At 35.8% G+C, this 14,354-nt stretch overlaps 2 pseudogenes; one reads left to right on the top strand and one right to left on the bottom strand.

The window, feature by feature from the left end:
• Positions 1-1,407: 1,407 nt before the first annotated feature.
• LOC150001637 (olfactomedin-like protein 1 pseudogene) lies at positions 1,408-2,041 on the top strand (annotated as a pseudogene).
• Positions 2,042-8,995: 6,954 nt separating this feature from the next.
• Positions 8,996-9,919, bottom strand: LOC150001636 (protein FAM118B pseudogene; annotated as a pseudogene).
• Positions 9,920-14,354: the final 4,435 nt, after the last annotated feature.

The raw sequence follows: 14,354 nt of genomic DNA, 5'->3' as shown, positions 1-14,354 counted from the left end.
ATGTCATTTCCTCGGACAGGTCTTCCCTGACTAAACCAATCAAAAATTTTCTACTGATGAGTATTATGTAGCAGCCCTTGTCTTAGGTAATGGACTATAGTAGTGAGTGAAACAGATAAAAAGTTCAGCTTTCATAGAGTTTTCAATTATGTGGGAAGATGAAAGCTGAAATAAGAAGTAAAGTCATGTTGTGTTAGCTGATCAGAGTCATAGAGGAAAATAACAAAAGGAAGAAGGATAAGGAGGCACAAGCTGGTTTGGGTTTGAGGGGTTGCAATGTGTTCAGGGAAGACCTCTCTAGGAAAATAGTAGTTGAGAAAAGACCTAAGGGATGTGAAGGAATGAGCCATGGAAGTCTGGGGTATAACAGGCTGAGGAAGTGTTCATTCTAAAAGCCCTGAGGAAAAAACAGTAGGAAAATTCAAGCTGCGCACCTCTCTTCAGCTCTTTTTATCTTTCAGTGCATCTTCTTCTTTCTCCCTCAAAAGCATTTATTAAAATGCATGATTCTGTATTCAATTTTATATTAATTAATTTAGCATTATCCCTCATCCTTTGGAATATATGTTCCCTAAGGATCAGGACAGTCTCTTTTATTCACTAGTGACATTGTTAACAATTTTCTTTTTTCTTTGGTCGACTGGTATTGAGCCTGGTTGAGTGCCTTGGTCCATAGTAAATATTTAATAAATAATTGCTCTTGGAGGTTAAACGACCCTATTATGCATTATCCGCACCTTAGAAATTAGTTAAGTTTGCCTCTGGGGAGTTAAATAATTTGCCCAAGTAAAACTGGAGAGTAGGAATTAAATTGAAGTGTTTTTTTTTTCCTGGTTCCAAAGTCAAACGCTTTTAATTAATGCATTATTAACTAATATTTTCATAATTTTTCTGTAACTATATTAATCAATATTTGTTTCATAAATTGTCATAAAACATTTAAAGTCAAGCAACTCTTCCATTATGTGGTGCCATATATATATATTCCTCTTCCTTTAAGAATGATAGAATAGCTTTTAAAAACAATTGTAGTTTTTGTTTATGGCAGCATGTGGATCTCCAGAGACTGTAATCTTTGCAGCACATCTTAGACTCAGTGAGGAATAAATAAAATCACATTTCCAGGAGGTTACCTAATATTATAAAAGGCTTTTGCTATGTCTCAAGTGATCTGCAGTAACATTTTATTGCCCTGTTGCTATAGTTCTCCACATGTAAGTGTATACAAGCTGTTTGAAAGTCTTCTAAGAGTGGGAGGAGGGGTGGGGTCTCCCAACAGGACTTCTGGGAAAGGATCCTGGGAACTTTTGCCAGAAATAAAGCTGAGATTCCAACTTTAAGAAGCTGGGAGTGAGGATTTTCACAGCAGCGGCTAGAAACCAGAAGACCACCACTTGGACCCTTGACTCTTCTTGCAGAGGCACCGCATAGGAGAGTCCACCCCAGGGTGATTTGCAGGACGATGCTGGCCCTTGGACAAGCTTCTGCTTTCCTGGTTCTGTTCCTCTCTGCTTCTCTGCCCCCGCCACAGTGTGCGAAGGACCCAGGCATGGTGCACTACATCTACCAGCGCCTTCGAGTCATGGAGCAAGGACTGCAAAAATGTACCCAAGTCACGAGGGCATACGTTCAAGACTTCTGCGAGTTATCAAAGAACATATCTGTTATGCTGGGAAAATGTCAGACCTACACCAGTGAATATAAGAGCGCAATGGACAACCTGGCACTGAGGGTTGAACGTGCCCAACGGGAGATTGACTACCTGGAGTACCTGCGAGAAGCCGACATGTGCGTGGAATCAGAGGACAAGATGCTGGCAGAAAAGCTAGTCCAAGAAGCTGAAGAAGAGAAAAAGATCCAGACTCTGCTGAATGCAAGAACTGAACCAGCTACGGAACTTAAACTAAAACTTCTGAGACTCAATTTTGCACTCTTGGATGGACAAATACCTTGGGATTATGGGCTGAAGAAGAATCACCAGAGGTCACATTGCAGGGTTTTGTCCATATATACTCTTAATTTCTTTTCGGAAAATCTATAGAGAAAGGCTAATATAACTTCCTTGGAAACATTCAACTTTGCATCTCGGGAGATTTCCAGAAAATTCTAACGTCAGTCTAAATTGTTCTTATTTATTCTGGAAATATTTCTTGGGCAACTATGAAGGACCAGATACTGAGGATAATTAATAAGATTGAGTTGTTCTGTAATTAAGTCATTCCCTATAGAGTTGTTCCCAAGTCTCCAACCCTTTGGGAAAAGATGTTTTTATGAGTGCCACAATCCTATGGATGTTTAGGGGTTATGTAAATTTTTAGAATCCTAACTTTAACAAATATAAACACTCTATTTCTCCCCCCTTCCTCCTTTTCTCCCTCTGTCACACATTCATGTACATGTGTATATCCACATGTCCACACACACAACATAAACATACTTTAGAATACAGTAAGTGAAAGTTACTTGAATAAAATCTAACTTATATTTAAAAAAAAAAAAAGAAAGTCTTCCAAGAGTGAACTTCACTGGCAATATATCCTTGGTCATCTGTCCCATTGAGAGAAACTAATGTATTTTGCCAGCGTTCCTCAAAATTCTAACCTAAAATTTATTTTTTCTATTATGAAAAATTATTGCAAACTAGGCTAAATTAATGTAAGATTTTAAAAGTTACTTTTATTTATTTTTTAAAGATTTTATTTATTTATTTTTAGAGACAGGGGAAAAGGGGTAGAAAAAGAGGTAGAGAAACTTTGATGTGAGAAACACCCATTCCTTACCTCTTGCACGCACTCTGATTGGGGACCGAGCGTGCAACCCAGGCATGGCACCTAACCAGGAATCAACTGAGAACATTTTGGTCTGTGGGACGACACCCAACCAACTGAGCAACTCCAGTCAGGGCAAAGTTACTTTTAAATATAAGCCTTTCAATGATGTATTTAACTCTTTATAATAAGCAAAGCATCAATTAAGCATTTTCATTTTTTAAATGGTAAAATAGGGAGGAAATGTGATGTTAAGAATTTCAGGACACATACTCAGAATCTGAAACCTCATAAAAATGTAACAATCTGATCTAGACTATTCCTGTGTTTCTACATTAGATAACATGTGTTTATAAGGAGAAAAATAATCAACAGGAATGGCATAAAGAAACAGTTCCTAGTTAACATTCAAGATTTCTTATTCAAAATCTCGAAAATACCACCACAAGCACCAGCTGACCTGTAACTGAGAAATTAGGCTGGTTGATATATTCTGTCTCGTGAGCAATGAAATAGTTCAGTTTAATCATGTCCTTCCTATCATGCCCTTCAAGGGAATATCATGTGGTGTTGAAGCATTGTTTATAATTTCTTCTCTCATTCTGTTTCCTGCTCAGGAACATAACCAGAAATTTTAACTTTGACCCAGATAATGTAAGTTTTTCTCCAGCAAACCCATTGTCTCCTTACAGCACAAGAAATGACTGTAATACACCAGCTAATCAATCCTTAAAATTCAATTATCCATTCAATAATTAAACTAATCTAGATGCTTTTGATTACACAATGATACATCAGATAGCTAATTGTATTTTAAATTAAATTTATATTTTCTGTGAAAATTTAAAAGTTTATTTCAAAGTTTATGATGTTTCAGAGTTCTGGAGTTTATCTATTTTTCCCTGTCAAAAAAATAGTGAGGTAGGATGTAACAATTCACCTAGAAGGATATTGTTAAAAGAACATTTTTGAGACATAGTTGTAGCCTTAAAATCGCTCTCCCCGTTGCCTACAAGGTTTCCCCCATTTAAATGTTGCCTCAGTGTTGTGGACACACAAGTGTTTTTATAGCTTCTGATATCCGGGATCTGGTGTCTGCTTCTGTCACAGTCCTATTTATTTCTTCTCCATGTCTTGCCACTTAGAAAGAAAATCTATTTTATGAAAAATATTTCTTCCACCCTTGGGAGACCCAGAGAAAGGAGCAAGAGGCTGAGATGGCCTGTAGCGTATTGTTTATGGCAATATATCCAACAAGCAAGGTTTTGTATGTCTACATATGCTGCAAGTCTCATTTTAATTCAGCCCTTGGGACCTCAATCCAAAAATGCCGCCAAAATCTAGTCTTCGAAGCTGAGTCTGAGGACAGAACACTTCTGAAGTATTCAACCATAAGGTGCCTTAATTTTGCTTCATATTTATTCATTTGCAAATTTAAGTATATACTATAGAATCTGTGACTTTATTATATTACTAAATGTGATAAGTAAAGGCCTATTTACTTTTTAATAATAGTATTAAATTATGTGTTTACTATTCTTTATTATGTTGGGTGCTTTTTTTTGTTTATGGAGCATTTGAATACACATGACATCTATTTTTCTGTTTAAGTGTCTGAACTTTTAAAAACACAGGTATACTTTTGTTTTGTGTAAGTTGAACGCTTCTTACACATAGTGAAATATGAAATGTCCAAACATACTGTAATCTCCCATCTGAGCTGTTGTTTCTCTGCATCTGGTTCAGGGGATTTGGGCCTAAGCACAGAGCGGTGTCCGCTGATTTCACAAGCCAAGCCTGACATATGTGTTTTTCAGAACTCTAGAATGGAGTAAGGAAAGTTGTTCATATTGAAGTTAAAACAATGCTCAGGAAAAAAGCAAGTGTGTTCACTAAATCTGTATTACACCTGATATTCTAGGGCCAAGGTTTTATTTTGTGTTTTTCTAGATCAGCATATTCATTATTACTGCAAGTAAATCAGATATTTGTTTTTGTATCTCAAATGACTGTAAACATATAAGCAGCCTAGGTCAATGTAGCCCCCATTAAGAGACAAACAATGTACAAGATTTTTGTTCTGTTTTGTTTTCTTTTTTCACTGCATATAATCAAAAGGTAATGGCTTTGCATCATTTTTTTCCCCATAATATTCTTAATTTACCTTTGAGCTAGAAATTTTTCCCAGACTTCTCATTTCTTGTTAAAAACTTAGGGAAACTAGACAGAAGACTTTTCTTATCACATATAGCTTCTCAGCTCAACTTTAACAGTAAACAAAAATTTTAAATTCAACTATGGTATAACTTCATTATAAGTTTATCAGAAGTGATTTACACAACTACTTACATACTTCAAATGATATCCACATGTGTAGACTGAATAATGGCTAATTCAATATTCTCTGTCTTGCTAACAGTTACAGCCCAAAATAGGTTATTTGGGAACTCTCTACCAATGTCAGCAATTCATTTCTGAAAATCGGAAGTTCTTGTGAAAATGATTGCTGAAAATCCACTTCCTATCATTTCAAGGGCAGAAATTACATTACACTGCACATCTATCTCAAGTCAACCAATTGTCTGAAACGACTATATATAATAACAAACTACCATGTTGGGATACTATATGTTTTAAAACATTAGTTTCTGATTAACAAAAGAATAACATTGATTGTTTAAAACATAAGCAACAAATTCAGTACACTGTACTGTTTGTACACCTTACAATAAGCATTCATTTATGATGTGTGTCAAATGCATCATGTAAATAGTAAACATTTATTTAAAATTTAGACAATGAAATACAATTAAAAAGAAACTATGTGATTATTCTTACTATCTCCTATAGCCAAACAATATTATTATCATAAACAATCTGGGCTTAGCTGGGTAGGCCTAGTTTAAGGTTTCTCATGCAATTGCAGTTAGATGGCAGCTATCATTGTAGTTATCGAAAGGTGCAACTGGTCAGGACTTCCAAGATGTTCATGCCCATAGCTGGCAGCTGATGCTGGCTATTAGCCAGGAGATGGATGGAAGCGCCTCCCGAAACACCTACTCATGGTCTCTCTGTGGAGTTCTCATGGCATAGTGGCTTACTTCAAATATGAAGCATTATAAGAGCAAGCATTGTAAGAGGTCCAGGCAACAGCTGTAAAGTTTCTTATAGTCTCAGAAATCCCAAAGCATTATTTCTGTTGTATTCTTTTACTTACAAGTGAATCACTAAGACCAGTTTAAATAAAAGGAGAGGAGGATTAGATTCCACCTCTTGGTATCAGGTGTACTTTGGACATACAGAAAGTGAAGTAATTGATACTGAATATATTTGATATTACCTATCAGAAAGTTAACAAACTACAACTTTCTCATAAAAACCCATCTTGCCACCTGAATTTTTAAGTAAAGCTTTATTTTAACACTACCCCACTCTTAATTTACATGTTGCCAATGATGTTTTTGTAGCTTTACAAAAACAAAAGCAAAGATAAGAAAATTGGGACACAGACATACTTAACATCCGAGCTGTTTACTCCCTCACACGAAGGTTGCTGACCTCTTCTTACACAGCGATTTCCTGGAATTAACTGCTACTGGCTGAAACTTGCAAACAGGTTCAGAAATAAGGTGGAAAAGGAAAGGAGCAGTAATTGTAACTGGGTTTTGAAGGCGATGGTTCATCGGGTGAAAAAGAAAAATTTTAGGTAAACTATTAGAGGATCTCACTGGGATTTTGCATTAGTTTCATGCTAACATTACTGAACACTTTTTGAAACATTTTTAGGGGGTATAGCAGTTGCTTTTTAATTTTAAAGTCAAGGCAAATTAGAGCTTTGCTTACACTTTTTTTTTTCTTTCTGTTTGGAGATTTTCATAGAAAGCTGATCATCATACAACCAAGGATGTTGCTTATTGTTGCATAACGCATACTTCTTTAAGTTGATGTGCAGTCTTTTCAGTGACTGCTCTTCCAGGTTTTTATCATTCAGATCATCATCAGACTACTATTGCCATTTCTCTGTATGAAATTTAAGAGCTCTTGATAATGCTTTTTGCCTCTTCAAAGCCAGTTCCCTTTGGAAATGCAACAATTCCCTCCTTAGCATCAACTATGTCTCCAAAACTTGAAAGAGGCCACATATTGCAGCATTCATTTCTTCCATTTGTAAAAAAAAGTTTGTGCCATGATTCCACAATGAACTCTAAAAGTCTTCTTTATTTAAAAGTCTTTCCAAATGTCTCTCAGTAAAGCTTCTTGGTTGGCATTCATGCCCTAGACTATCTGTTGCATAAGCAAATAATAGGCCATCAAGAATGTAATACACACTTCTTCCAAATGGGTTTGGATGGAGGAAAACTATTGGAATGTTGTCACCATGTAACAACACTGTCAAAATCTCCAGGCACCTTGTTAATATTGTGTAAATTCTTCTTTGTAAAATTTTGTTTAGCTATATTCTCCTTTGTAAGGCACATTGATTATAATTGCACATAATTCACAAAAATCTTCTCATCAACCAGTGTTGATGTTGAAACTCTGGACAGCTGGTCATATTCTTTTGTGCATATTTTGAGGGCATAGAAGTTTACAGAATGATGGCTACAAAGAGTTTGAACTTTATACCCAGCATTTAAATTACCCTCCCCTGGAGGCTTTGTGATCAGATGCCTTTTTCCCCTGATTATAAAATAAATACTGAGAAAGGCATGCACTCTAAAATAAACCATTTTTTTATACTGTACAATTGTGCAATTGCTCAGTGGCATGGCCTCATATATATGTATTTGTAAATAAAATGGATTTGGTGTCACCTCACTGTTAGATAAAGCTGCTTTTCTTATTGTTCTGATAATAGTGTGACTTGATTATGAAGCACAATTCAGTTCTTGCTCCTTTAATAGTTCATCTTTCTTCACCTTCAGCTTCTCAGAAGTGTTCACTTTTTCCTAGATTAACATAGTAGAAAATAAAGTGTCTTGATCACCCTGCCTTGATGCCCACTTTTCTAGATTTATCCAAAGATTTTCTCACATAAAATGGTGTATTTTTTTGTCACACTACACATATTACTACCAAAATTCTTTATGCCTTTTTACTTATCTTTCCCACTGTTATCATATTAAAGTATTCCCTCACTTATTGCAGATATTATGTTCTAGATCCCCCGCGATAGGTGAAAATCTGTGAAGTAGGAACCTTACATTTATTTTAGTATTTATATATATTTTAAGGCTTTATAAACCCTTCCCACACACTTATAAACCATTCCCAGTCCCTTATTAACCTTTCCCACTCCCTTATTAACCTTTTCCACACTTTTATAAACACTACTTATGTTCTTAAACATATTCTACACTCTTAAACCTACGTAACTTTAACAACATACATATACAGTACCACAAAATCCCACGATATAGCAAAAAATCCATGAAAAATAATTAAATATAATATTCTTTAAAATCCCATCATATACTGAGGCCACGATAAGTGAACTGCGATATAGAGCGGGACTACTGTATACAAGTCAATGGCTAAAGTGTACAGTATGCACATGAAGTTTTTGGTGGCTCAATTTGTTATCAATATTATTTTCATTTTATCTTTTATTATATATGCTTTACTTATTTATCACTCTCCTCCAAAGCTTACTCAAACTTTTATTTTATTTTATTCTATTTTGAACAAATTTTTAATACACCTCAGGTAAATAAAATACTGTACACTGTAAAAGGTCTAGAAACTAGAGCTTCAAGTCTCATTTTAAAACACAGCCATTAAGGTCACTGAAAAACCAAGTAGAGTACAATACGGTCACCAGGGGCATGGTGTGTCCCTGGCAGCTACATCCCAAGGCCTTCGTGCTGAGCAGCAGCCCCCTCAGTGGGTATCACCCTGATGTGTGGCGTGGACACAACCTGTGTCCAGCCTCGGGATGGGGAGGGGGGCTGCATCGGGGTCCTGCTGGTGCTCGGGTATTCTCAAACAAACAGGCTGCATAAGGCCAAGAACTGGGGGGGGAAAAAAAAGGCCACGAAGAATTAAGTTGGAACGTCCTCTCCCCACCCTCTACTGTCCAAAGCCCCAGTCTTCAACTTCTGGGTTCTGGTTCTTCCTAGGAGCCCTACTTGGGTTCTTGTAAGTTTACTGTGAAATGCTGTTCACGATAGTTCCTTCAAGCTTGGTCTAATGGTGGCGACTTCTGTTGCCCTCATGTACTGGGGTCTGATCAGCCGCTCCTGCAGAGCTCACAGGTCAGCCGCCTGAAGTATTCTAGAAGATCAGCATATTCATTTCCATAGGGGATGACTGTAATCCCTTTGTCCAGGATGTTTAGTCGAAGCTTCCCGAAACAGCATGAAATGTTTTACGTTAGATCTATGCTTAAGAGCCTCCCAGAAAAGGATTTTGAAGATGGGGTCATTCACAGTCTGGCCACAGCCCACGAAGAGAAATTACTTGTTTTCATAGAGTTTCTGCATCTCATCCATAAACTCAGCGTTCCTGAACACACTGTCATACGCCGTGGAATATAGGATGGTGCTGCGAGGGTTGGTGTAGACGCCATGGAGGTGGAACACGCTCCGCGTCTGCTTGCCCTGTGCCCACTCGAGGACCTTTTCCTCATCAATGAGATCAAGGGATTCAAGTCGTTTTCCCTGATCTGCTGCATACAGTTCTAGGATGTTATCAACATTTGTAGTCAGAAACAGGGTTCCATTTTCCATCAGGTCGAGAACTGACTGAAGCAGCTGTTTTCCAGGGTCTTCAATCTTTGACCCCAATCCATGAAATACTGAATATAAACAGTCCTTAAAAAGGGTGTCTCCAACACGACCAATAAGAGGATAGAGCTTATGAATAAGGTCATAGGTCACTTGACTAAGACTCTCCTCTTCGTTGAGACATTTCTGAAATTCTTTGCGCTCATCATCAAGTAGGAGACCTATATTAAAGGCAGCATACAGTACAGCCTGGGATATCAGGGCTGGGACCCGAGGCGTCACCACAGCACTGACACCTGTTTCAATCACCAGCACGAGCTCCTGGGGCTTCTTACTTGTCAAGCTCGGAAGCAGCATCCTGGGCTTTCTGGTGGGGGGTGCGCCATCACCGTCTGTATCAGAGGCCTGGTTCCCTGCAGAAGCCATCAAGTTTGAGTCTGCAGAGCCGGGTGTACCCTCAGCCAGGAGAATGTGCATCGCTTACTCAAACTTTTAAAAACAATTTATAACGTGAGGCATAAGGATAAGTGGACATTATTGAAACAAGCTCAGGGTATCTGTCTAAGGAGAGAGAATAATGATCCTAAGTATGATCCTTTTGGTGCAGGTGACATTTGATATTCACAACCCTGTATCAACACTGAAAATACTTTTAAAATATCTACCTGTGATTTTGCTAATCTACAGTTATATTTAGCATGTAACATATGATTTTCCTTCCATCTAATTTGGAAAAAAACTTTAAATAAATATATATAATGCTTTTCTCAATAGACATCAGTAGAAAACTATATTACTGAGATATATTTATAATTTAAGGAATTTTGATATTAAAGAAGTAGGTAGTATTTTATCAGAAAGGTGTTAATTGGAGAGAGGATTTACAAGACATGTCTATACAGGGTGGGGAAAGTAGGTTTACAGTTGTTTGTTTAAAAAATAATGCAATATTTAATAAATAATTATACAAGAATAAATTCTTTTTTTATGTACTCACAACTGTAAAACTACTTGTGCCCACCCCGTATATAGTTTTCATTAATAGATAAACTATTTTCAAAGAATAATTGAAATAATAACTTATGGAATTATATTCAGCTTCTTTATTCACTTTATTAAATATACAGCCATCACTAAAATTATTTTTAAAAGGCAAGTATAAGCTTTGTTATACATATAATGTCAAGCATATACAAACATATACCTAATTGTACCTGTAATATCAGAGACTAAAAGTAAAGAAAATCAGAGAACTTTTCTTCTTATTATCAATCAAGCACTTTAATGAAAGCCATAGTAAATATAACTAGCTGTCCACCAAATACCTTTTTTTTTCCCCATGGTAATAGAATAAAGAGTCCAAGTACATGACTGGAATACCTCATGCAGCCTCCTTGAAGGTACATGTGGCCACATTATTAAGTTTCTCCAACAGTTCCAAAGTTGGGGCTCCTAATAAGGACAAATGTGCCTTCTCCACTCTGACATTCTCCTTAGAATGGCTGGAGGTGGCAGGTGACAAGGTCCTTGAAAAAGGCAGAGTCTGATAGTCACTGAATTTCCACATGAAAGTGAGCTGCCTTCCAACAATAAACAGCTGTTTTGGACTATTATGTGAACAAGAAATAAACTGCTGTGTTTAAGTCATTAATAATTTGGGGAATTGGCTGCTATTGTAGTTTAGGCCTATATCAACTATTACAGAAACAAGTTAATATATTGAAATATTTGTGCAGAACTTTCAGACTTGTAAATATTTTGTTTTTTCATTGAGAATGTAAGGATTAAAGACTTAGAAATGTAGAATTTTTAATTTGGACACAACCTCCAGATTTGCTATGGACATGGACAACAACGTGGGATTGACGAGTGGAGAGGGGGGTGGGCTGGACAGAAGAGGGCAAAGGGGGATAACAATTAAAAAATAATACTTGTTTTTATTTTGGCTTCTTCCCTGAGAATCTAAACGTTGGTATGGTTTGCTAAATTTTCTGTCATTACTTTTTATTTTATTTTATATGTATTTTGTGTGAAGTACTTCCCCACACAGCGACTATAAAACTATAAAACCAGGGCCATGTCCCATATGTTTTATATTGATCCATGCCAGTTGTTGTATTTGAGGCACATGGTAGGTTCATAATTGATGACTGTTAGGTGGAGCTGACAACTTTGGCCTTTTCTACCATGATTCTCTCAAATACATACAGTCTTTGCCTATAAAGTGAAGGATGATCACATTTATCCCAGGTAAAAAAGTAAAAATGATGCATAATTTCCATGTTTTTCCTCTTTTACCATAGAAATGAAGATATTAATAATTTATTAATCCTCATCCAAGGATATGTTTAGTTATTTTAGAGAGTTAGGAAGGTGGGGGGAGGGGGAGAGAGAGAGAGAGAGAGAGAGAGAGAGAGAGAGAGAGAGAGAGAGAGAGAATGAGATTTCATTTGTGCACCAGCTAGGGATCTAACCTGGAACCTAGGTGGTGCCCCTGACTGGGAATCACACCCTCAACCTTTTGGTTTATGGAACAACACTCCAACCAACTGAGCCACCTGTTCTGGGTGATATCACTAAAATTTTAAAAACTTATCATGACACTAATTTATCTTGGAGTAACTTTAGATAGGATTTTTTTCACCTTACTAGTTAAAGCATGAGATTCAAAGTAGTTAAAGCATGATGGTGATTCCTGACCATCAACAAGCATTGTGTTACTGTAGTGTGTCTTATCTGAGGTTTTACCTTCCATGGTTTGTCCCCATGGTCAGTCATGGTCTGAAAATATTAAATGAAAAATTCCAGAAATAAAGAGAGTTCAAGTAACCCTTATTTTACTTAATAATGCCCCAAAAGCAGAAGAATAGAAATGCTGGCAATTTGGATATGCTAAAGAGAAGCCCTACAAGTGCTTCCTTAGTGAGAAGATGAAAGTTCTCTGATTAATAGGGGAAGAAAAAGTCTTATGCTGAGGTTGCTAGTTTCTATGGTAAGAAGTAATCCTTTATATGTGAAATTGTGAAGCAGGAAAAATAAACTTGGATAGTTTTGCTATCACATATCAAACTGCATTGCATGATACATGCTTAGTTAAAATGAAAAAGGCATTACATTTCTCGATGGAAGAGATGAATAGAAAACCCAAAAATGGTTTAGTACTACCTGTGATTTTAGGCACCCACTGGGAGTCTTAGAACATATACCCCATGTAAGAGAAGATAACTGTATTTTAACTTACTTTATAATGGTTCATCATCAGAGATCTGAAACAAAATTAATTGTTAACAATATTATATCAATACAATAATTAAAGTCTTATTTTTCCAATACAATATTTTAAAAATAAGCACATTTGAGAATATCATAGTTACAGATGAATAGGAATCAAGTAATTTCTATTTAAGCAACAGTTTCTATAAATAGAATAAACAGGTTTTTAATGAATAAAAATGGGATGAGAAGTGTATCTGTAAATATCTGCCCTAACAACATCATTAAAAAATACAGTTTTTTAATCAACCACTGAAAGTGCAATAAAAAAATACAATGTTATCAGGTTCTTTATTTTATTTCATTTTTTTGTAAAGTATTTCAGCACTAGTATTAGTAATCATTACCTGGATAGAAATAGACTATATTTATTGTTACTTCTTTATGTGGTTAAATGTGAATGAACACATTTTGAAAAATAAACTTACTAATGTGTTTTTGTCCTCAAAGTACTGATTTTATTAGTGATTTACACCTTTAAAAAAATTGTTTTAAGGGTACAATTTAAAACATGCTTATATAATCATGCTTAGAGTATTGTTGTAATTATAAATAAATAATAATAATTCTCAGGAGTTCTTTCCTATGTCACCATACACTGTATTTGGAATTATTAAATAATATTAATAGCTTATATGAGCATAGTAGTTTAGAGCAAACTTGCTCTCTTGCTGAGTCATTTCAATGTCAGTTTTGACATCCTATTATGTCAAAGAGCAGAATATGTGATTAAAAACAGATCAATATGATTTTTTTAAAAAACAGACAAAAAGGAACTAGACGTTTCAGCCATATGCCAAGAATTTTCTTTCTATCAATCCATCTCCCTCCTTTTTTAGAAAAAATAGTTATACTAACCATTCTTTTAAAGGAATTGAAAAAAACCTATTAGATTCTCTAGCACAATCTTAGATGTTTTGTTTTGGATCTCTCTCTTATGCCATTTATTTAAAACCGATGAGGCTACAGTAATGAATGGCTCTCTTGATAGGGAAGTTTGTGTGGAATTTGAGATGATAATTCCTCATTTACAAGTAGGTGATGCAAAGCAATGTCTATATTACTGGAGCACCAAGAACTACGGTATTATTGTCACTTATCCTAGTTATAGAAATTCATATTTCCTGTTTCTCCCAATAAGCCACAAATAACATTGTGCACTTTATTATTTGGTGTATATTGTTTCACTATCATTTATGTTCTGTTTCACTACCATTTACATTAGTTTTTTAAAGGCTCCACAATTTCTACAGTCATATGAAAATATCCCAGTAGAATGATCGCCATCATTGTTGTCTTATGTTCAGGCCAACTCACTGTACAGATTTTTTCTTATTTAAGGGAAAAGATATTCAGCAATTTATATTGCCCTCAGGTTTATCCCAACACAACAGGCAAGTACGATTTGGGGGTGGGGGGGGTATAGAGTAGAAGAGATAAGTTTTCACATTAAATTTGCTCACTTAAAAATTCTCCTAAAATACACGGAAAAAGAAAAAAAGGAAAAATGTTGATTGACAGGACAATCTCCATTTTTTTCCCCTACAAGGTAGTGCTATAAAAACACATTAAAATTCCCTTAAGTTAC

This window comes from Furipterus horrens, unplaced genomic scaffold (genome assembly GCF_987537825.1).
Source record: "Furipterus horrens unplaced genomic scaffold, mFurHor1.1.pri manual_scaffold_9, whole genome shotgun sequence".
Taxonomy (NCBI): Eukaryota; Metazoa; Chordata; class Mammalia; order Chiroptera; family Furipteridae; genus Furipterus; species Furipterus horrens.
This window is presented reverse-complemented; position numbering and strand designations above follow the sequence as displayed.